This window comes from Tympanuchus pallidicinctus, unplaced genomic scaffold, assembly GCF_026119805.1.
Source record: "Tympanuchus pallidicinctus isolate F22 unplaced genomic scaffold, pur_lepc_1.0 scaffold3, whole genome shotgun sequence".
NCBI lineage: Eukaryota > Metazoa > Chordata > Aves > Galliformes > Phasianidae > Tympanuchus > Tympanuchus pallidicinctus.
Window position 1 is genome coordinate 50629886 of NW_026294747.1, and position 25124 is coordinate 50655009.

The 25124-nt window shown below is 45.0% G+C and overlaps 1 protein-coding gene and 1 long non-coding RNA gene across 9 annotated transcripts in view; one reads left to right on the forward strand and one right to left on the reverse strand.

The window, feature by feature from the left end:
• LOC128085885 (uncharacterized) overlaps positions 1-25124 on the reverse strand; it is a 98488-nt gene that overhangs the window by 15689 nt on the left and 57675 nt on the right. Inside the window, exons 5-6 of the long non-coding RNA XR_008209142.1 lie at positions 12751-12876; positions 5736-5878 (exon numbers count right to left, since the gene is read on the reverse strand). This is a non-coding gene — a long non-coding RNA (uncharacterized LOC128085885). The remainder of the gene's footprint in view (positions 1-5735; positions 5879-12750; positions 12877-25124) is intronic.
• Positions 19916-25124, forward strand: part of LOC128085869 (inverted formin-2-like) — a 37952-nt gene continuing 32743 nt past the window's right edge. For 6 of the 8 annotated variants that reach the window (XM_052693835.1, XM_052693836.1, XM_052693837.1 and 3 more), the window contains exon 1: positions 19940-20047. The gene's annotated coding sequence lies outside the window, so the exon portion shown is untranslated. Of the gene's footprint in view, positions 20048-20224; positions 20244-25124 lie in introns of those variants that run through there. The other 2 variants (XM_052693840.1, XM_052693834.1) reach the window with 2 other exon arrangements.

The following is a 25124-nucleotide window of genomic DNA, read 5'->3' on the forward strand; positions in this document are numbered from 1 at the left end:
CCCTAAACTTCCAGAGATAGTAACAACCCAAATATATCTATCTGAGCTGTATCATAGAATCACAGAAACATTAAGGTTGGAAAAGATCATTAAGATAATCCAGTCCAACGCTAACCCATCTCTACCATACCCACTGACCATGTTGCTCTGTGCTATATCTCTATGTTTCTTGAACACCTCCAGGGTCAGTGACTCCTCCAGTCCCCTGTGCAGCCTGTGTCAATGCATTGCCACTCTTTCTGAGAAGCAGTTTTTCCTAATATCCAACCTGAACCTCCCCTGGCACAACTTAAAGCTATTACCTCTCATCCTGGTCCTATGATCTGTAGCAAGTCTTCCCCAAAGTGCTCTTCCCATGGTTTAAAGTAGCTCAAGTGATGCCCAATCTGCCACAGCTCCAAGTTAAGACCTTCTATTGTTCTGGCAATACCGAGTGTGATAATCTGTTCCTTCCCAGATCTGCTGCAAGGTGGATTTCTGGTTGAGTTGTCTATTTGCTTTCTCTGCTTTGTAAGATGCACAAATCAGACATTGCTTGGCTTATACCCAGCACAGGCCCAGTATTGCAGTCCCTTTACTGATTTGTGTATGTACTTTTGGACAAGGATAAGCTAATCTATCTGGGAGCTCCCAGATTGCTACCTCCTCTCCCCTCCTTTTGCCATCACACTCTGCTTACACAGGAAAAATACAAGAGGCCCAGGACCCCAGAGCAATGAAACAGTGTCGGTGGATGTAGCCTTAGATACCTATACAAAATATTCATGTGTGCTTGTTTGTGTGTGATAAGCTGACTCTTGGACTGCTTTGATTTTCTCTATGGTGCCCAGATTGGATTCCCTTCAGGTCAACAGAAACCTTTTCAAAGATTTCAGCGGGAACTGAGTCAACTTCAGCAAAATTTTTCAAGAGCAGAAAACACAGAGATAATCAGAAGTATGGTATTTTTATGAAGATCCTATTTTCTACTTCCTACTTGTAGTTTTAGAAGTGGAGAAAATATTTTCTTAGGGAGGAAACCAGCCTTTCAGGTTTCCTCAAGAATCACAGTGGAGAAGTGATACTAATGTTGAAATTCAACAACTGGTGGCTTATTTTGCTGCTATCACATCTTAAATCGATTGAGATAAGAACAGAGGGAAAAATATTATCTGAGAACTGAGATAACCCCTCCTGTTCATCTGCCAGCTGTTTCAGTGTGTGCTTTATAGGATTTGCAGAGATGGACTATAATCACACTAGTGGGCTGGTGTCTATCTGCAAGAACTGGCTTTTGAATATTGAGCAACAATGTGCTGTGAACTGAAGCAGTTTGGCAAGATGGCTCAAGGAAGGTTGCTCTGTGATAACCTTGGTTTTTTTTCTTTAAACTTTTCAGATGACTGCTGTTTGGGCTGAAGTTTTATCCACTGCATACAAAGGTTGTCTGGTTTTCAGAAACGTGTCAGAAAGGAATTTACCCAGAAAGGCAAAGGTGAAGGAGACCTTCACTTGCTTTGCTCATTAAAAAAATTAAAAAAAAAGAAAAAAAAATTCTTTCTCACTTGGTTTAGGAGCAAGACCCAGAGTTAAATGATGAATAAACTTTTAGGTCATTGACCATGGGTTATCTCAGGCCTTGAAAGGTGTACTCTGGCTTTGCTGGTGCTTGCAGAGGGACAAGGAGATGGAAGAAAGAGAGAGGACATCCACTCATTAGGAATTTGAGCACAGTTCCAATTAGCTTTATCTCTGCCTGAGCCATGCTACACCATATAAGTAATGCTTTCAATGAGTAGTCACTGAGTTCACAGTCCTTGTCCCCCAGGAGCTGCCTGGGGACCCTGGAGCCCGATGGGCAGAAGAGCAGAACACTGCCAGCTGTGCCACCACTTGGAGCACAGATATGCTTTCAGCAGCTGAGCTTTTGCAGACAATTGCCTCTGAGCATCTTTTACTGGAAACCCAAAAATGAGAGGAAGACAATTGTTTTAGCCTGAATACCCCCAGTTCTGCTTGCGCTGCTTTGCTAATCATTGCACTCCCTCATCCCAAGCAATCTGAGGAATCTCCCAATACCAAGCTTCCCAGAGGAATTTTCAGCCTAAATTAAACTTCTGGATGCACAAGATGACTGTGGAGTTGGCTTAGTTTATTTGGAGGAAAAGAGCAAGGGAAGGAGCACTATGCTGACCTTGCAGTTTAATGACAGTGAAAATCTTGCTCAGCCACTTAGTAGTATTCTCCATGGGAAAGACCTCAAGGTCTCTGGCCTCAATTAACATTGTTCTTTGCTTACCCTCAGAGTTCCTTAAACCCTACTTGAAGCTGTAGTGGTGAAACCCAAGATCCTGACAAAGAACACCTGAAGAGACAGGAGAATACATGGAAATCTGGAAGAAAGGGAGAAGATGGAAAGCCTGAAACATCTTCACCTTAGGAGGTATTTCTGTTCAAAGAGGGGACATGGCACAAAGCTGGGAAGAATCTGAACCCATTGCCCAAGCATTCAAGATGAGTTGTCTCCTTCATCTAAGGAAGTTCTGGGAGGCTTGGGGTGCCAAGGAGGCAAAGAGACAGGAAAGTCTCCAAAGCAGAAGCCATTAGCAAGAGCAAAGCAAACTTTGAGATTTTATTAATCCACACTGCAGAGCAGAACAAATGACCTCCTTAAAGCATCTGCAAGTTTAGTTTTCCCAAGCTGGGCTCCTGATTTTATTAGAAATCTTGCCTAAATCTGAGCTCATGCCTTGTTGCTGCCAATCAAGTGTGTAGTACTTGATCTTGCAAAAAAGATTAAAATAGAAGGAGATACATGCATGTAAAATACGTCTCTGCTGAAGTACATTCGTTTGTTGTACTAACAGCACAAGCACCCAGATGAGGAAGAGCACCATGTATCACCACTTGATCCACAGTGGGTACTCTATACTGAGGGGCTAGAAGTTTGGAAGATATATTTGGGTAACATAGGGAGGACTGACTGCTATAGTTTCTCTTTCTAATGTTCATAGCAGTGCAAAGCAGGTCTGGTTCATACTCATTTCAAGTCAACTGCCTGCTGCCCACGATGCTTTCTACAACCAGGCCAGCCTGCACAGAAAGGGCATTTAGTATGCAACTATCACTTCTCTAAAACCCTACAAGAATCCAGAACTAAAAATGTGATTCACAAAACCAAAACAGAGCGAAACAGAGCAAAACAAAAGCCCATGCACAACCACAGAACCATACCCACATGATAGGAAGGTGGTGTGCTGTCACCAAGCTGCCTCTCAGCAACTGTTGGCCATGGGCCCAGAGCAGTACCCTGCACAGGTCTGCAATCTTTGCCCATATAAAGAGTGTTTGCATTGACAATGCCCAAACATACAGAAGTCTGAAGTTTTAGCAGCAAGATATGAGGACTCATTGGATAGACCTGGAATACATCTATCCTCATGTTCTGGGATGGGGAGCTGGTGTTCCAAAGCCTGTGTCTCACTGAATGTTCATTTAGAGCTCCTGGATAAATGCAAAGTGGCAGCAAGCACATCTCTTGCCCTGGTTGTTCACAAAAGGCACATCCTTTGTATCTGACAGACATTGAAAGGCTCTTACAAAGCATCCTCCTCTGAAAGTTTTGTCGTCTGCCAGTGTAATGTTCTTCAGTGCAGACTGATTTGTTTCCATTCAGATGATTTGGGTTGGTGAAATCCAGAAAGAAGACACAGGACAAAAAAGGCAGACCCTGACAGCAGTGGCTGGACAAAGTAATGTGAAGGAGGACTGCCCTGCAGTATAAAGAGTTAATGATTTTGCCATGGTTGTGGTGAATTCATTGGCACCCCAAAAACTGACAAAAGGCAAAACAAATCTCAGTTGGGGATGAGGACACTGAGCATTGCAGGCTGCCTACAGGAATGCAGCAGTGACAGGAAAAGCTCACTAACACTAAATCAGCCCCTGCAAGCCAGACTTGCAAAGATTAGAACTTCACTGCTGCATCTCCATGGAATTCAAAGGAAGCCACAGATACCTGCTCAGCGCAGGACGATGCAGTGTGCTACAGATCGCTTTGCAATCAGGGTGATGTGGGACAGAGCTGTGCCCACATGGCCGCACTGTACTGTTTTCATGTAAAGAGCAAAGAACACACGGCAGCTAGGAAACGCGTATCAATTATAAGCCAGAAGATCAAACAGCAGTTCCATCTAGTATGATCAGCATTGTTCATTCCCTGTGTGCAAACCAGGTGTAAAGGACAGGGAAGTCAAACATCTTTTACATCATATCCCCATTTGAAACAAATTATGACTAAGAAGGGAAGAGGTCATTGTCACCTCCTCTCCGGTAACTTGGAGAGGGTTTGAAGGGGAAAAGTACATTCGCTTCTTTTTCTGAATCAGCTCTAATGATTAACCAGCCCAACCTGGGACACTTCTGTAATACAACTCATAGCCCAGGAAAGCATCTTGTTGTCTGATATCAGTACTCCCTTACAAGAGTAATTTGGGTAACCAGCTAGACCTCCATTCATCGCTTTAACAGTGGAGCAGGGCCAAATATGAGGGGCTGCAGTCTTATACTGAGCAAATACATTGCAAGCAAAACCTGAATAAGCCTCTAGCCTCTATCTATTTGACATATCAGGCACTTACTGTTTAATTATACAGATGAGTAACACCAATGAAAGGGTGCTTTTTCTTTGCAAATTTGTTACAGGGGAATGAACATGAATTAGGTTGTAAAACAAAACTGTGGTGTAAACAGTGTAATTGCTGTCTTATCATCTGTGGCAATCAATGATCTGTAAGCCACTTTACATGGCTGCCCCAAGCCATTTCACCATCTTGCAGTCTGAGGTCAATAAATAACATCTTTAAAATGAGAGAGAGAAGAATATGTACTCTAGAGTGGCATCCAAAGAGAGCTGTTCTGCATCAACAGAGACCTCAGCCACATGGAAAACCATGTGGGAAATCTCTTACAGAGGAAAGAAGGGCAGAGTGAGGTGCTTTTGGTAGAGGCAGGCCTTCATTCTCAAACTTATTCATTAAAGCCACAATCTGTGCCAAACTGCCGCTTATTAGAAGTAAGCTTAACTGTTTTTTACTCACAGTTAGTAAAACACACTAGCTCTTATGTACGTCAGTTAGGCATGAACTTTAAGTGCAATAGGACTCAGGGACCACAAAGAGGTTTAGGTGATTTGCAGGGAATATTTTGGAAGTGGGGATGTTTCTTGATGGCAGAAAAACAGCTAAGGATACAACTGTAAACCCCCCCCAGTAGAATGTCTTTCCACGCATCACTACCTCCTCATGGAAGCTGTACCCTGTATACATTTATAACAATGTATGTGTTTTAGATCCTGACTGCACAACTTTCTTAATCAAGAAAGTTATTTATTGGTCTTATAGATTGGTCTTCTCAACCACTGCTGAAAGGATCATCCCCCAACCATGTTGCACCTCATTGGTGCCCAAGTGCCCTCATATCTATGCAGCCACACTGCACAGTTATTGAAGAGGATGGCCAAAATGAAACCTAGTGTGCTGAGCAGAGCTGTCCCAGCAGGTCAGAGGCTGAGAAAATGTTTTTTCAGCTGTTGCTCCATAGCTAGGGACCTAGCTTAAACCTTTCCCAGAAAACAGAGAAATGAAATAGGGCTCTGGCTCTGACACAGAGTAGCACTGAAGCAGACCTAGCCTTTCCTCATACTCAGCTGAATGTCGGAGCTTCTCCATGCAGATCCATTGCCCCACACAGCTTACCAGTGTCCATCTGCAGCACGACTGGCTCCAGCACCATGACCATGATAATGTTGGGATGTCCCTGGAGCCTAAGTTCGTTCAGATAGAGGGTGGCTGAAGATAGCAGGCTGGACTGGATGTTGGGAGTGTGTTCCTATAAGACACTGATAATATATTCACAAATGAGTAGCAAATGCAGCACATAGCAGGTTGAATCAATGTAAATCTCTGACTTTTTAAGAGGACGTTATCTAAAATACCTGACTTATGGCAGAGATGGGGCTGATTTAGGAGCATCAGAGTGTCAGGAGGAGACTGACCCCCACTGTATGAAGCACTAGAGGCTCTCATCCACCTATAGCCCTGGTGCCTTGTGAGACTTGCAGTAAAAAAAAAATCATGTCAACAAGTATTTGTTTCCAGGGGAAACAAATGAAAGAAATATCATCATAAATCCCTCAGAGGCCTCTGTGTGAATGTAGAACTCATTCTCAGCCAGATTTTATTGGAGACAAACAACAGACAGGAGTCTCTAGGACACCTCCTCTTCCCAAAGAAATGGCTCTCCTTTCCAACTGCATTTGCCATGTGGTTGCTGGAACATGTTTTGAGCAACAGCCAATCTGATGGCACATATCCAGCTGCCCAGCCAGAGTGCTGGAGGGAAACTGCAGGAGAGAAGGGGAGATTTGGTTTCTCAATCCCCAGTTATGTTTTTTAGCATTCCAGACCTCTGTGGGGCAACCAAATAATTTCATCACCTTGTTTAAAAACAAAAGGAAGATGAGGTGATGGGACAGGCTGCAGGGCTGCAGGTTTGAGAGGGTCAGAGCTTGGGCTAACCAAGATGAACAGTGCAAGAGCAGCAGCTCTGCAGCAAGTCACTGCAAAAACAACCACAACCAATGCAGAGCAGGAGGACAGATCTCCTTTTGTAACACTGTGGCCCAGTCACAAAACCCCTTTGCTTTCATCTTCCCCTTGTAACTATGCTTTCTGCTCTGTGGCCACTGCTGTGGTGCCACCAAAAAAGCCACCAAGATGGAAGGTGCCTGGCAGGCAGACTCACCTCTTTCCTGGGTTTGCATATGCAGTCATCTCCTAATTTTAGCAATTTATTTGGCAATGGCCAGAAACCCTTTTATATCTTCCTGAAAATTCAGGTGTCCAGTTACCTAATGGACTTTAAAAACAGTCCCACCACCATCCAGGTGCAGAAGTGTGGCCAGATGTTGGGTCTCCTGGTTACCAGAGTGGCTGCACCGCATTAACACCTTCTACTAGATAGAGTTTGATAATGCTTCCTCCCTGAAAGGTGAAAACCTTGAAAACCTTAGACCTCTCTGCTTGTGATCTCTATCAGCATCTTCCTGTGCTAGCAGTGCTCCAGTTTCAAAAGCACTCTGTCCCTTTGCTGTGGTGCATAGCTCAGTGTTTGCATGATTCCCTTCTCTCAGCAGCTCTGCTGTTCTCTGGTTTTAACTAAATCCCAAATTTACTCCCTCCACATTCATTCCTAATTCTATAAGTGGCCAAGATTCGTATCTTCCTCTTTGCCTTCTTGGAGTGTAATCTTAACTACAGTAGAGAAAGTATAAACCTCATTATCCTCCGTGCAATGCACTGCTTTTACCCACACAGAACTTCTAACAGTGACTGCCCATTCATTTCACGCCATTTCAGGCATTCTGCATACATCTTGGTTTTTGCTTCCTTTTCTTCATTTGACACAAATTAATCTCTTTTCTATATCCTGTTCTCACCAAACGGTGAGTTTCAGTAATAAAATTCTACAGGGAACTTCTGCTGTATTCTCTTGCTGTGTGTTCATTCCTCCTCTCCCCCCACCCTACAGGGGACCTGGGCCTTTCCATACTTCTGATTCAACTCTTTCCAGTCAGAAATCTGAAGGCAGCTGTCCTGCTCCATCCTGGTCTGCTATGGAGTACCATCCGTGCAAAGAGATTAGAATTTTTGCATGTTCATAATGGTTCTAAATTTGATTAAGTGAAATAAAATTTATATTCCTCCTCTTTGTCTCAGGCCCACAGGAGTCTGAGCTCAGAGCAGAAGCAGTTTTTCTCCTCTACTTATGAGTAATGCTGGTTTGAACTCAATTCTCAAAATACTTGTCTCACCGTCTCGGATCTGCTTGATTCCAGTTATTCTTAGCCCCCAAGTCACTGTGATAAGAAGCTAAATTAAACTGATTTCCAACACAACAGCAACAAAAATCGTACTGAAATGAAAATATTTATCATAACTTTTTTTCTGGAAATGAGAAAGCTTTCTTCATTTTCAGAACAAACAACATGATGGTCCTTTAAGAAATCACTTCAAGGCTGATGCTTTACTGGTCTGGACCGTCTGGAGTAAAAGATGAGTGCAAAGTGTTTGCAAGAGACCCTGCTTCCATACTCTCTTCTCCATGATGGAGAACTCACACATCAGATCCCACAGGCTATTGCAGCACATGACTGCCTATGAGCAAGTTGCGGGTTCAGGGAAACGATGGAAAGAAGAAGTCAAATGGGTAAATCCCATGCCAGCATGTGAGATGTGACAAATCTGCTGTTCTGACCTGAGAGTGTCTTACACAGCCATAAACATCTCCAGCAGAGTGAGCTCAGTGGAGAAGCAGCCTCTCTTCTGGAAGAGCTGTTGGTGCAGGTTGGAGATGTGAGCTATGTATTCCCCATTCATTTTCAGCTCCATTCATGGCACTGGAAAACATTGCTCAGCTTCTGCACCTCTCTCCAGCTTTTGTCTTACAAATTTTTCAGATAATGACATGCTGAAGCTTTAGGTTTTGTCTTTTTAAAAGCTGACAGATTTAAAGACCAGTTTTCCTAAGCTCTTTGTGAATGTTGTAATAAATAAACAAAAATTGAAGTTAGTATTAAAGGCACAAAGATCCCTCTCCCTGCTTATCTCATGCTGTTTATGTCCTTACATCATTGCTTTTGCTACACTAATGTTCAAGGAGCTCCTGGCAGCATTCAGCAGCACCTGCAGGATTTGGTCCGACCTCGTATGGGACAGCCTTTGGGATTCAGGCCTTCTTGGTCCCCTCCATCCCTGCCTGCTGGACATTCATTTAAAGTTTAATTAAGAAGAGAGTGGGAGAACTAGACCAACAGACCTGTAACACGGGCCTATAGACTTGTTACATCTGTGAAGAGTTTCTCTGGACCACACAAGTGTCGGCACTGCTTTGGCTTTGCAGCTGCCAAAAAAGAAAAAATCCCATTGCAATGACATGTTTCTCACTTTGGGTCTGGCCTTGTGGGGAGAGGACAGATTTGTCCAGCCCCAAGGCAATTCATTGCACAAAGCCAGGGTCACAACCACGATTTTCAGTGTTCATCTAAACAGTTGGGTGAAGGGTGATAGTACAAATGAAACAAGCACATAGCAGCACTGATAGCAGGGAAATGAGAGTTAGACAGGGGTTTGAAGGCTCACCACCAAGCAAGGTATATCCTGCCCTACCCTAAAACCGTTCTTTCAAGCGTTATGACTCAGAGGTTCATCATGAATCACTCCCTTTCTAGTTTCCTCCTGCAACCAAGGAAAGCACTTAATGCTATCCCGGGGAAATGTGCCACGAGAACCAAGTGTGGGCTGGGCCAGCTGTGGGGTGAGGAGTCACCAACATGGGGCAGACATGCAGCATGTCCAAGGGGACATGCAAGCCTCTGTGCTGCCCAAAGCCCAGGCTCCAGGACTGAACGTGCTGCTTCCTGAAGTGAACACAAAGCGCTGGGGCTACTGAAGCTGTTACAAGGCTGAAAGGAATGAGGAGTTAGGAATGTGGAGGCTCATACTGCGCCAAGCAGTGCGATAGGGAAAGCTGTTGATCCTCCTTATCCCACCCTCCCAGTAACTCCAGCTCTGCCTCAGCTCCACATTCAAATTCAGGGCAGAATTAGTCCTTTCTTTGAGTAGTTTTCTGATGAGTAACCCGGTTACATCAGTGGCTGAGTCACAAAAAGCAAACCTTTATGCAGCAGCAGAAGCTATGGAAACTCCCTGTCACATCAGCTTTATGACTGCATTGTTCAGATGGTTTAGAGAAAGCAGCTTCTCTATACCAAATTAGCTCAAAACTTGCCAGTGGATGGAAATGAATGTTTTGAAAATGTTAGCAAGTGATTAGATGGTACCTTAATTGAAAACAACAGAGCCAGAACTGCACATAGGAGAGGAGACTGGCTTGCCTGGTCTCATGGGATGAAATACCATGGGGACACAGACCTATGTGCATTTGCAGACTGTTGCCATCTTCCTCTTTAACCTTGGGAAAACTGGAGTTTCAAGGCCTAGTACTAATCTGAAAGAAACTTAGCACCCAATTTGCCCAATTTTTCAGCTAAGGGGAGAAAACAACACTTAACAGTGGGTCCATTTACACCCTATACACAATATGGGACGTATCCTACCTTTGAAAGTAATGAATGTTTAGACAACAAGGATGTGGCATACTACTCCTACTACTTTCCTAATCCACTTGCAGTTTATGGGCTTTCTGATCACTGCATCAAATCTTCATAATTAATATCCCCAATTAACTTTTTTCCCTTGAATTTGCTTAACCACTTTCTAAAGCCATTTATTCTTCAGCATCTACACCAGAACAAGGAGTTCTACAGTTTACAGCCAGACCGTGTAAAGAAGTAATTTCTTCTTTCTCTTTGTTTAAAAGCTGAGTTGTCAGAAAAAAAATAAATTTTAAAAAAAAATTGAGATTTCAGGTTCTTGTTTTGAGAAAACAAACAAACAAACAAACAAACAAGCAGGGCTCTATCATTTTGTTCTTTACTCATCTTCTCCATCGCACTCATGACAACACAGCCCCTACCACAGCCCTGTTTCAGTCACTCCCCTTTCCAGCCATTACAAAGCATTCTCAAGTAGGAGCAGTCCTATTGCTTCTACCATTCTTGTTGTCATTCTCCACATCCTTTCTACTTCATTTTGATTATTTTCAGCAAGAGTTAAAAGCTGCATGCACTGTGTGTGCAGCATTCCAGGTGTGAAGGAAAAACGTTTCTAGAGGAGCTTGTTTCTTCCCCTTTTGTGCCTTCTTCCTGTTTGAACAATACCTACCATCTGATTTGCCATGTTCTCTCTGCTGAGCATTGAGTTGACATTTTCATAGGGTTATATGTGATGAGTCTAAGCTTTTCTTTCTGAGTGGCAATATCTAATTTTAGACCTCGCTGCTGTGCATGGTTAGGATTGTTTTTTTCCTTAAGTACATGAATTGCATTTGCTATTTACCATTCAGCCAATAAGCATTATGAGATCCTTCTGTTATTCTCTCCTGTCAGTTTTAATTTTTATTATTCTCTGTAAACTCTGCATCATCAGGAAGTGCTGTCATTTCCTAACTCACTTCTCTCCCAGATCATTTATGAACACATTGAAAAGGAGCCCAGCACGAACAGCAGTATATTAGTCCATTTTCTCTCAGTTGTGAAAAGTTTTTCCTTAGTATGCTTTAACCAGTCATTAGTCCATGAATGTGGCTTCCTTTTATAGGTTGAGTGATTGTTCCTTTTATATCTGGCCTTTTGACCACACTGTTATCCTCACCTACCAATTTTCCCAGGACAGTCTGAAGCTACCCAATCTACACTTCCATACCCCCACCTTGAAGGACTTGGCCGTTGAGATCTCCAGAATAAAAACAAGCCAATTTATAGGAACACCATAAAGCTCAGCACTGGTAGCAGTCAAGCATTTATGTGTTTAGAGGCAGTGCAATATACTGAGTCATATATGCAACCACTCTCCTGCTGGAACAGATCTCTGTGTTCTTGGCCCAAACATAACAAAATTCTCAAGTTGTTAGAGAATGTTTACGTGTGGTTATGCCTTGTGATGTACATAGGAGGCAAGTCATTCATGCCAAGCTCTGACAACTGCCACTGAAAATCCTTGCCTAATGATAATCAGTGGGCTGAATGTGATCAGAACATCCAAGGAAAAAAGATTTCAGACATTAAAACTTCTGATTTTGAAAGAGTCTAATTTGGATTGCTTCCTTCTCAGTTACATTCAATTATCTGAACAAAATCTCAGATGCTTACATTGCAAACACACTGTGCCTTATGCCAGCAATTTTCTGTGCTTCCAGTACAGCAACCTAAATATTCTTGGCATTATGGGCATAAATCACAAAATGAACTGAGCAAATATGTTACATCCCCACAAAGCTTTGTGGACAACTTATCACAAATCTGCAGGCAACCACTGCCATAAGTGATTAAGCAGGTGCTGACCTACTGTTGGAACACCTCAGGCATCTAAGGATGGGCTTGGGAAGCTGTACTGTCCCCCTTCTGCACAAGAAACAGAAGTGTAAGAGTTTATACATTTACTGTAACGTGGAGTTCAAGTTACCTATAAAGACCAAGTTCTTCTTTGGCTACTTACTGTTGGCTATAAGGAGAACAGGAATTCAGTCAAGAAAAGGTCCTAAGGAGAAGTTACAGGGACTAGAAAGACAAGTTTAGAACCAATACAGAGTTTCCCTCTACAGTGATGACAAAATCTTTCATTTCTTTGTTGATGAACTTGAAATGGAAATCCTGCTCCCTCAGAGTGGACATTAGTTTGGCCAGGGGAAGAGACTCAAAATAAACATTTCCTTGCTGTCAGAATGGTAACAGACTGGTTACATCCTCACACTGGATCCAAGTACGACCCATTTTATTTACACCCAAGCATGATGTATGCATGTACAATAGCCAAATTAACAAATATTCCAAGCTATTGTTCAGTACAGATTATGGAGTCAGCTTTCATTCTGCTGCATGCACCAACTTTGAAAGAGAGCCTTTGTAAAGAAAAATGGCCTGCTGTTTGTGTCAGTTTCCCTGCCCAAAATGAATTCTGCATTTCTCCCAAAAACACACACTGGGCTTAAGTCTCCTCCTCACAAAGGCACTCTGTCTGTGTGCCTTCACTTAGAACACAGATTTTATTTATTAAAACTGAGCATGAAATTCAGTGCCATGTAGATACTTACCATGCTGCTTCTGAGCAAGATAGGATGGTGAAAATAGTGATGGCAGGCTTCCTTCTCCTGTCATGGTACTTCCATTCTTCCACCACCTGGGATAACTGTCTCCACCATCTTAGCACCTAAGTGACTCTGAAAACAAACAAACAAATACCCTTCTTCACTCAAAATCAGAACAAAGGCTTTTGGGGGGGGGGGGGAAGGGGGGAGGGGGGGAAGGAGGGAAGGAGGGAAGGAGGGAAGGAGGAAAGGAGGAAAGGAGGGAAAGAGGCAGGGGGAGGGAAGTAAGACGGTCTATTGAAACATCATATAAAAAAATAAATAGCGAAATGGGGTTTGCAGATGGTGGGGGGCTACCTGCAGCTCAAGGAGCAGATGGGAAGAAAGCTCAGAGGCATAAGAGTGGATGTACCAGGATTCACCAAAGTCTCCATCCAACTAGCCCCACATTTAGTCTCTTAAGTGGCCAAACCAGATGCTCCACATTTGCTAGTCCTGTCTTAGTACAGCGTATAGTGATACACACCCAAATACCTCCCTTGCCTGCAGCATTTTGCATCTTAGAGACTTCCAGATCCACTGGTAGTGACTTAATAGCCCTCAGTCTTATTTTATTCCATGAATTGGTCTTCAGTGATTTTTAACATCCACAACATCCTGCAGCAAGGACGTTTTACAACTTAATCTCATTTTATGGAAGAATCATCTCCTGCTAACAACTTCTGTCTCAAACTTCTCTTCTACTTGTTTTCTCTGAGGATTTTAATTCTTTTATTGGAAAAGACAGTAAATAATTGCATTACGCTGTACTGGATCCAGCCAGAACACCCAGAAATTTGTAGGTACCAGCTATTTCCATAAATCTTTTTCCAGAAACATGAAACTATTTTTGCTACACCTACACCTCCAGTATTTTGAGGAGGGCAAAGAGTCCAAAGCCATAGCATTAATGTAGTAATTTGGCAATGATTAGTGCCTGCAACACACACTTTAAGATAGTTGCTTTTTCTTCATATGGCTGTGTATTGGTCTTCCAAAGACTGATGGAATTTCCATTACAAGAGACAATCAGGGCTGCAGAGCCCACATACCTTCACCTTTTGTCTCAATGTGTATGAAGTACACTATTCATATACATACTGAGAAACAAGGTACAGGTACACCAACCAGAAAAGGAAAGTCCAAGGTGTACCTCTCCTAATGAGCAATACAGGCAGACTGGTAACAATGGACAAGTAGAAAAATGAGGAACTCAACAACTATTTTGCCTTAGTCTTCACTGGCAACTGCTCTTCACACAGCCCTGAAGTAGATGGCGTGGAAGGTGGGGACTGGAGGAGCAGTGTTGCTCCTACTGTAAGTATGGATCAGGTTCACAACCACCAGAGGAATCTAAATGTTTATAAGCCTGGACTTAGTAAAGCTTTTTATTTTGTCTCCCATAGCGTTCTCCTGGAGAAGCTGGCAGCCCATGGCTTGAATGGGTACACTCTTTGCTGGGGTAAAAGACTGGCTGGAAGGCCTGGCCCAGAGGATAGTGGTGAATGGAATTAAATCCAGCTGGTTACTAATCACAAGTGGTGCTCCCCCAGGGGTTGGTACTGGGGCCTGTCCTCTGCAATATCTTTATTGATGACCTGGATGAGGGCACTGAGCTCACTGTCAGTAAGTTTGCAGATGACATTAAGCTGGGAGGAAGTGTCAATTTGCCTGAAGGTAGGAAGGCCCTACAAAGGAATCAGGACAGGCTGGATCAATGAGATAAAGCCAATTGTATAAGCTTCAACGATACCAAGTGCCAGCTCCTGTGCTTTGGTCATAACAACCCCATGCATTGCTACAGAGTTGGGGAAGAGTTTCTAGCAAGCTATATGGAGGAAAAGGATCTGGGGGTCAACATCTGGCTGAACATGAGCCAGCAGTGTGCTCAGGTTATCAAGAAGGTCAGCGGCACCCTGGCTTGTATCAGACATAGTGCAGTCAGCAGGACAAGGGAGGTGATCATCCCTCTGCGCTTTGGCATTGCTGAGGCCACACCTCAATTTAAGCTATGACACCATCATAGCAGCTGTGAAACAGAGGGTCACCTCTGCTGGTGCAGATTTTTATAGTCATCACTTGTGAAAATGCATAGCTAATGGAGGTGATTATGTTGAAAACCAGTGATTTTTTTATATATATATATATATTTTTAGCTGAGAATTTTCTCTATCAAGTACTGTTATTCCATTCTTTGTACCTGTTGTAGTTCCCATGGAAATAAATAGAAGGCATTACTTTTGGATCAATCTACATAACAGTAGTTCTCCTTGGTCACCACCCAAAGTGGGAGGGCAAAAATGTGTATCACAGACTTTCTTCATTTCTTCAGGTTACAAAGGGATCTGTGAGTAAAAGGAAAGGATAATACGGGACAAAGCCATGAGTGGTTGATGAAATTGGCTTCTGCTATTGCAAGCAAACCCCTCATCAATTGCTTTTCACACAGCAATGAAGCTTCCTTTTAACTTAGCCTAGGATTTTTTTCCTTTCATCTCCTGACGGAAATATCACTTTTCTTTGACTACTAAAGAACCTCTTCCTATCTCCAGAGTAAATGTGTTCGTTCCTCATTAACACCCATTTGTTCTTGTGCCAGCACAGTTCACAAGCTTTGGGAGCTGGGGGGATTTTGTTCCTGCATGGCAGGAACACCTTTCCTGAAATGCTTATAGATGATCACATCCCCTCTAAACCTTCATTTTTTTACACTCCATCAGCCAAGCTCTTTTAATCTCACACTGCAGACCACCACTGTCATTCCCATTCTCTGCATCAACTTCACTTTACAGTGACCATTCTGAGAATTACTGAGAACTACCCACAGCATTACAAAGGATGCTCCTAGCAGAGTTATTAGCAGTGGGGACCTGCACTCCAGAGAGCTGGAGATATAAGCTGAAGGCTCTCCTTCCAGAGCTGGAAACATTTCCAGGCTGATGAATCTTAATGCAACCAGCCTATGAGTTAGGGATAGGGAGCTCACAACACCTGCACCCATAGTTTGGTGAAAAATATCTCACCAGTGGATAAAATAGGTGTATAGACCATCTCTAAATGTCCTCTCCTGGGTTTGTAACCAGTCCCCTTACCCAAACCAAGTGGCAGAATGAGTGGCTTTGTTGTACTTGGACGAGTATCAGGCACTCAGAGTAAGAGAGATTTATAGGGCAGCCAGAGCACTGAATCAGTACAAAATGATCACAGAATCACTAAGGCTGGAAAGACCATTGAAATCATCTTGTCCAACCATCAACCCATCATGACCTGTTGGTCCACATTTTGAGAAGACTGGTGTGGCTGAATGCATCAGTGCCAGGACCATGGCACTATAAAGTCCCACTGCACAGGAAACACGTCCATTAGTCCTATACAATGCACTAGGTTAAGATCATGCGTATTATGTGGGAATCAGGAGGCTTTAATCATCTTGTTAAGTGCAGTGGACTTGTGTTCTGGAAGCTTTTAGCCTCTCTATTACCACATTCGAGATGCAATCATTGTTGCTGTGGAAATAAACAAGATGGCTTATAGAGAAAGAAATGCTATAAAGTGGAGATGAGGCAATGGGAGCAGATGAGCCCTTATGGAACAAAGGGCTCTCTCGTTCTCCAAGCATCGTGTCTAACAGAACAAAATATCAGGCACTGACTGAAAACACCTTAGAAAAATTGACTGTGCTTAGCTACGTTATATAATACGACATCAGCAAGTCTTTATCTAAATTACACAATCATATCAACCATTCTGTGTTTCCAGCCTTCGTAAGTGTTCGTTTTTTTATCTGCCTCCCATTACAGCATCTGAAAATGTCTGCCTAAATCCTTGTGTTTATATGCACCATTATTGACTTACAAACACTAGATTGCTCCCCAGTGTTCTTCCTTAATCTCCTGTGGCTCAGGGAACACGAAAACAGAGATTATCGTATATTTGATATTACAGATAATGTCTTCATCTTCAAGGCTCTAAACCCTCCCATGGCCCCTCTGTCAGGAAAATTCAACACTTTGCAACTTAAAACCAGAAAGCACTTCTCTTCTGTGTCCTGACCTTGGCTGTAACCATTGCAAATGGATGGAGTGGAGAGACAAAAAGATCCCAACACCCTCTGTGCAGCAATGTACTCTTAACCTCGACCACTGCTGGAAACAAGTTCTGCTTTAATCCAAGCAGGGACAAACACAAAAACAGCTCTCATCATGAGACCTTGGGACGACAATTCCTGCAGCTGTGCAGTGATGACGTTCTCAGCACAGCACATCTCTATTTAAATCCAGCTAATTGCCACAAAGAAGAATGTCTGCAGAAACATTCACTTATCACAGGCATTCCTGAGCTCTTCTGCAGCCATGTCTCCATGTCAGGAGCTCTAAACGTTTCTGCACTCCTGGGGATGGGGCATAACCATAAGTAAAACATAAGGAATTTGATGTGGGTCCCAGAACAGCAGGAAGCAACAGCTCACTGGAAAAAAAAGATCCAAATTTTGGTGTAGATAGTGCAAACACAGAGCAGAGAAGGCCAATCAGTATTGGGCAGCAGTTTACTCCCCTGAATTATTTACTTTTTAAAAGCTCAGTCCTGCTGCAGTCATGTTTCTCTTAACCCTTTCAACCTTTTTTGATGTGGCAATGAGCAACAAGGGGCAGCTCTACTATGGGGATGGGAGCATAGGCCACCCCCTACCAAGACCAGGTACGTGCCATCAATTTTTGACCTGAGCCGAAGGAGAAAAAATGGCTGGTAGTGGATTAGAACAGAAAAAGCAGCCCACAGTCACAGCAGTTTTGATGTAACCGAAGGGAGACGGTGCACATGGTGGACTTCACATGTTTAGGACAGAGTTGGAGTGATAGGGCTAAATGGAAATGCCAATACAGACACGTAAAGCACCTTTGTTGCTCACACCCCCTCTAGGCAGCGGTTGAGGAGCCCAGGGTCAGGCTGCTTTTTGAGGACATGAGATTTCAAGGTGCAAAACACATTGAGATCCACAGTGCCTGCATCCCCTCAGCCACATCACGCCTGCATCCAGCCCTGGACACACATGCACAATGTGGCTTTATCCCCACAAAGGAGCATTTTTGTGCTCACTGTTCGCCCCCGTGCTCATATCTGCTGCGGTCATGTTGGTGGAAATAAGGAGCTTTTATACAGAGTACTATTTTATCTCCTTGCCTTGTCTTTGCTCTTCACTCCTGCACAGTGGTTATCACTTATCTTCCACAAGCAAATTCTAGGGTTGTGATCACCGTCCATTTCATGTCTAGATGAGGATGTCCCATCCCTGTCCCATCCCTGAAGACAAACAAGGTCAGGCTGGACAGGGCTCTGAGCACCTGATGGAGCTGTAGGTGTCCTTGTTCACTGCAGGGGAGTTGGACTAGATGAGCTTCATGGGTCCCTTCCACCTCAAATGATTCTACAATTCTATGACAGAAAACAAGCTGTCTTGTCATCTTTTATCTACCCAGGGTATATGGCCATAAAGAGATGGTTTCCTGCACACAGCACTGAAGCTTCCCTGCTGCCCCATGGCTGTAAGGACACAGCCGATAAATAGAGTAAATGATCCACTGCTCAGCACATGCAGATACTGGGTAGGAGACCAGCCTCCAACCTGATACTGAAAATGCCCAAAAGGGTCTCATGAAAGAGGCAGAAGGAGAAGAAAGACCCACCATGATGTGAGCAAGGCGTCCTGCCTGCTCCCCATGCAGCCAACCCCAGCTGTGTGCCAGGGCAGCCCCAGGAGGAAAAAGGCAGAGCAGAAGAAAAGTGGGCTCACCTATGAAAGATCTGTGGTCCCTATTTTTCTTCACACACCGAAGTAACAAAAACATACAGAAGAGAGATGTTGGCTAAAGCAAAGACAACAGATGCAGCAAAAGATGATCAGTATTTTCTAAACAAAAAACAGCTCTTTTAAAATCAGGATAAATCCTCAGAGAAAGATTCCAGGGGACACATCCATTTTTTCTGCAATGCGGATTTGTAAAACAAATTATGTGCTTGTCTGAGTATCACATAAGATACTGGTTGGAAACATTTCTTTTAAGTAGAATAACTGATGAGCTGTGTGTGCTAACTGCCATCCTCAATAGATGCAGCCTTCTCCCATTTCTCTCCTCTCTTGCTAGAAACAAAGCAGCATTTATGAGCAAAGAGTAAAATCTTTGGTGTCATTTTCCAATCTGAAGACTCTGAGGCGCTCATCACTGTGTTCTTCCCCTGTAACTATCCTCCAGCCTCCTGTAATTGCACTCAGCAGTCTGAGGCTTGGCACTCACCAGCTTGCAGCAGCTCTCTGCAGCACACACCGATCAGGATTTTCATGTCAGCTCTCCCTCTCTTCCCATCCATGATTTTTCCTGCTAGATTTCTGTCCAGATGGCAAAGCCACCACTGCATGGCTGCCTCAAACCAGCACAGAGACAATACGGGAGGCAGCATCCTGACCCACAAAGGGAAAGGATCTTTGTCACCAAACTCTCCCTACTTGGCTGATAACGTGTAGACTTAGCTCCAGCATCACACTGCTCATCTGTAGAGCTGAGGCACTTTGTAAAGGCTGAGGGAGTGCCCTCCTCCTGCCCCAGAAGAAGAGAGGGCTCCAGGAAGACCTGAGAGCAGCATTTCAGTATCTAAAGGGGGCTGTAAGAAAGAAGAGACAGACTCTTCAGCAGGATCTGTTGAGAAGGAACAAGGGGGAACGGTTTCTAACTTAAAGACATAGATTTAGACTGAATATAGGGAAAAAGTTTTTTACAGTAAGGGTGGTGAGGCAGGTTGCCCCAATCCCTGGAGACACCCAAAGTCAGGCTGGATGAGGCTCTGGGCTGTCTGAGCTGGTGGGGGCAAACAGTCCATGGAAGGGGACTGGGGCTGGGTGGGCTTTAAGGCTCCTTCCAACCCAAATCATTCTATAATTCCATGATTCTCAAAGCAAAGCCATCCCTCTACTCCTCCTACAACCGTAGCAAGGAAGCAGCCCAGCAGCACATACTGGCACGCACGCTCGCTGCCCGAGGTCCCGGCCGTGAGCAGCGCCAGGATGGAGCGCCTCAGCCTCCACAAACTTCCCCACCAGGACCGGAGCCGGACCCTCCCTCGTCGCACCGCCTCCGCCCCGCCTCTAAACCGGGCGCGGCCGCCGCGGCGGGCGGATGGGCAGAGCCCGGCGGGTTGGTGTTCTGGCGGAGGTTGGCTGTCCGCTGCAGGCTGCGAGACCGCCGCCCCCCGTCCGCAGGAGACCGCCGCGGTAAGGGCATCGGGACCGGGGAAGGGGGATGCTCGGTGGGAGCCAGTGAGAGAAGTTGAGCTGAAATTCCTCTCCGTGTGTCGCAGCCCGGTCGGGAGTCCTCTCCCAGAGCCAGACAGGCTGTGAGCGAGGCGGTGTGGGGGGAAACACCTCCGTGCCCAGTCGGAGGCATCGCTCAGCCGCTGCGGAGCTGCAGGTGCGATGGCTCTGCAGGGGGATTGGACGCGGCGCGGGGTGCGGGTGCCCCTTTCCATGTACCGCCGTGATGGAGCGGGGAGGTGGCGGCACGGGCCGGTCGCAATGCTGCGGGGGGTTGGTCCGGATTGCATCAGGTGTGAGATGAGGTCCGCTCGGGCTGCGGATAGCCGCTCTCTGCCCCGGGTTTCGGCTTTTATTTTGAAGCATTCTTCGGATTTTGGGCAAGGTTTCCCAAGTGCTGCCCGGCTCTACATACTTCCCTCGTTCCACGTCTTCCCTTTTGCTCAACAGCTCTCCGCTGATGAAGTGCTTTCTTGCGACATCAGCACTGGGAACTAAATTCCGGAGGCTGGGGGTGAAGGAGGCGTGCTGGCGTACTCTGATCTGCGAGAAGTACCCCAAAAATGTGCCCATGGTGATACGAGCTGTGCATCAGCCTGCTGGGGCTGGGAATTGCTTTGAGCATACATTGCAGGCTGTGCTACTCCCCCGGCTGTCTGTGGGGGAACTTCTAACTGAAGTAGGTTATAAAGAAAAGTTGGAGTCAGCCGAGTTGCAGTAAGGTCATAGCCATCCCACGGAGCACAGCCTAAGCTCCTTGGTTGCTAATCTCATTTTCTCTTCCATCCACGTCGGTTTGGTTTTTCACCACGCAGCTGCCAAAGTTGAGGTTGCGTCAGGGAGCTGCAGGCAGCTGGGAGCCTGGGTAATGCCTTTTGGTGCTGTTGTAAGTGAATAATCCCCCTCCAGGCTGCTGTCCAAGAATTTTGCTTCAAAAAATGTGAGCACTGTACAAGAGCCATTGTGTAACAGATCATCTGAATGTGGGACAGGAAGGGACCTGGCAGGTCAGCAGATTGAGCACCGAATGATATTATGCCTTATTGCACACCGCTGTGATTCGTTTCTCCCTGCTCTCCTGGGAAGGGTATGTTTCAGAACTTTGCTGAACAGATAATATAACATTTCTTCCAATATGTTTCTTTGTCTCGCTTTATATTGGCACTGTGATTATTTAGTTCCCTTTATTGTGCTCTTTTCCTCTCTTATCAGTATAGAAATTGTTGCTTGCTTTGCACTGTACAGTGGTAGACAAGCTGGGACTTGCTGTCTGCTCCCATAAAGCAGGCTTCAGCTGCTGCAGGTCCCCAGCAGCCCCACGCTGTATGTTTGGCTTCTGAAGGGATGTGAGTGAGCTGCAGGGTGAGTTGAGTACCACTCGTGCCATGACTCCTAATCTGGAGATAGATCCCTCTCCAGTAGGCGTTGCAATAAACCTCCTCCTCGGGCTCTTTCAATTCTGTAATGGCAATGGGAAGCTGACATTGCCATCCCCAGGTGTCCCCCTGACCTGTGTGTTCTGCACGCAGATCTTTTAGTCCAGCCCTTCTATCAATCCAACTTTTATAGCATATCCCCATGCTCTGCACTGCTGCACTCTCCTCCAGCTCTTTCCTGCTTCTTCCCATGACGGTGCTGTAAAGGAAGGTAGGACAGGATCTCCCCCACTCTCAGTGCTGACCCCACCACTGCTTCCTTTCACATGAGTGGCTGTCTGTTCCCTGTAGATGTGTACTCAGTGCAATTGTTCACCTTCTGTGGCTTGGCTCCCAGCTTTGCTGCAAGCTGTGCAGCAGGTGGCTATGCTTCAGAGATGTTGGAAACTGAACCCTACCCCTTCCTTGTGTGCCAGCTACACATGATAGATTTTTCAGAGTGACCGTGTAGAAAATTTTTCTTATCAGAGCAAACTCATTTGCATATTGTCCCTCTTTCCCCACCATTTACTTCCATATCTCCAATTATATACTTTCTCTGCAACAATTATTCTGCTGATGAGGGATTTTTAATCCATCATTGCACTGTAACCAGCCATGAGATGGAAGTAGCTGGGCAGTGGATAGCAATGCAGTGCAATAGGTTAGGCAGCAAACATAGAGTCACTAAGGTTGGAAAAGGCCTCCAAAATCATCTAGTCCAACTGCCAACCCATCACCACCATGCTCACTAACCTGTCTCATAGAGCTGGAGCAAGTCATGCAACTTCAGACAGTCCCAGGACTTGTATCTGAGCTCAGATTGAGCTCCCAGTTAAATCTTTGCCCTTACTATTTGCAGTAAGATCTATCAATAATGATTCAGTGGAAGTAGCACCCGCTGGATCAACACAGTTAACTCATAGGATTGCCCAGCGGCGCCGAGCAAATCCGCTCCACGCAGTGCAAAATGCCACAGTGGGCAGATGCAAACAAGTCCATCATAAAGAGATATCTGCATTCCATTTGCTAACACTGTAACATTGTGTGCACTGTTTTATTTAACTAGGTGAAAATGGGCTAAATGTTGTGCAGTAGCTCGGTGCAGCCTTGCAGCCTGATGCCCTTTGTGCAGGAGGGAGGCTCCTCAAAGTGCTCAGTGCCTCAGGATGAGTGTGACTAGGTGCTTCTAACCTAATGCATTCTATCCTTCTGTATTATCTGCCAAACTCAAGATCATTGCAGTGTTTCTCAGCATTACACCTTCAACAAAGCAAGCAGGCAGTTCCCTATTTCATTGCACTGAGAGCTCTTGGGTCCCAGGCTGGCAACCAAGTTGCTAAGACCAAACTGGGAGAAGGAAGAAAATGAGGTTAGGTTGTGAGCCTTGGCTTTATCCTTCTTCCAGCAGGTGGCACCTTGCTGGTAGGGCTGTTGTGAGCTTAGGTGTGGGTCTTGTCACAGCATTCACATTCCAGCTGTGGAAGAGCAATGGAAGGAGGGGAACAAAAAGCAGCATGAGAACACACTGCAAAAAGGGGTCACTGCATTTGTGAGAGGAAGGCTGCGTATCGCCTGGCTTCTCTGTTCCTAGGAAAAAAATAACCACTGAAAAACAGAAAAGCCTTGTCATTGCTACCAGATGTCATTGGCGGTAGACAAGGAGCTGATTTTGTGGAACTGAATGTAGAAACAAATAGGGTGTGTGGAATTCATGAGCTACTGAGTCATCGCCTGTAGCGTGCAGGAGTGGCTGCAGTTAGAAGGGATTGTACAGTGTGGCAGGTTTGCTGCTGTTTTGTCAACGTATCCCTTCTGATCTGCAGAGAGCTTTGAGAGAGGGTCTGTATTTAACAGTTTAGTGATTTTTCTATTTGATGTAACCAATGGTGTTCAGCTATTTCTGGTAGTTTGATACCTGCGCTGACATTTCACAGTGCTGGAAAAACTGAAGCTACAAATCGATGAGAATCTTAAGCAAGCAATGTGTTTGCAGAAAGCTGTGTAGCATTTTGTGGTGTATTGCTCTGGGAAACCTGCTGAGCTGATAAAGGGCCGTGGGCAAAGCCAGCAGGACTGGGACTCAGTGGGTGACACTTGGGCTCCAGGATTGAGGCACTCAATGGACTCCAGGGTGTTTTAAGCACCCAGAAAGTAGCAGCTCTCTTCCGAGGGGTCCTTGTGCCAGCACTGTGTCCAATAAGAAAATAATGGCAAATGAAGAGCTGCCAGATCTCAGCAGGGTGACACAAGCGACTTGGTATGGGTATAGTGGGTGTCACCAGGTGGTGCTATTTAGCATTGACTTCCCGTTTATTCTTCTTACCACGACCATTATTTTGACTCATCTGAGTGTTATGTGGTATTAATTTGGGAATAGGTTTAAAGGCAAAGAAACCACTTGCTCTTTGCAGTGCTGCTCCATTGTAGTAGTTGTCTGTTGTACAGGTGCCCTTGGTCAGTCCTGTATGTTAGGAGGACTTTCCCAAAAGGGACGCAAGAGAAACTCCAGCTGACAGGTCGTGTAGCTGCTTAGAGCACACACAGCTTCAGTGACACTCACTTCTCCCCCATCCAAAGCCTTCTGTTGCCTTCAGCCTAATGGTGAATGCAGAAGTGAAGACAGGACGCTGCTGATGGCCAGAATGGGACTGCGTGGGTCTCTGTGCTTCCAGCTGGGAGAGCTGAGTCACGTTTTAATGAGAGAGGAGAGCTGGAGAACTTGAGCTGTACTGGGATAGCTCCAGGAAAGTGTGGGAAAGGAGGTACCATGACACTATAAAAACCTAAATTTAGTTCTCGTTTAAGTGGAAAATGTTTATGATTCTACCCTGGTGTGGATCAAGCAAAGCAGGAGCCATGGGGTCTGCTTCTGTCCAGCCCTGGGAGCAGCGGGCACATATGCATGGATGCAGCATCAGCCCCATTCTCCCCACTTGAGGCAACGGAAGAGGATGGCATCAATTCTGTTTACCTATTTATTTTCAGTTTGGCCTTGTTTCTGTTGATGCAGCTAAGGAATAACTTTGTTACCCTCTGCTCTGGCAGTAAATCACATTATTTTCAATAAGGCAGCTATCTCCGCACTGCTTCTGTTGTGCTGGTTTCTTCTATCTGGAATCTATCTGCTTCTCATCGTCCTGTTTCTGCACTCAGCCATCGCAGCAGTGAGTGAAGCATTGGCGTGAGGTCCTGATGGAAGCCCCAGGTAGTAACACAAGTCTTTGTCTTTTAGATATTTATAAGCATTGACAAGATCCTCTCTCCATCCTCTCTTCTCCAGGCTGAACAGCCCCAGGGCTCCTAGCTTTTTCTTGTACAGGAGAGGTTCCAGGTCCCAGTAATTTTAGTAACCTTCTGCTGGACTCTCTTCAGCAGTTCCCTGTCTTTCTTGAACTGGGGAGCCCAGAATTGCAACAGTACTCCAAATGTGTCCCAACCAGAGCAAAGGGTCAGGAGAATCTCCCTCACCCTGTTGACTATGCTCTATTTAATGTACCCCAGGGTGCCAGTCTCCTTCGTGTGCCTCTAGCTCAGGAAGAGTTGATTATATTTCTGAAGCAGATTAATTGTTTCTGTTATTTAAAAGAAAAGAAATTCTTTAAGAGTAGTCAGCTTAACAC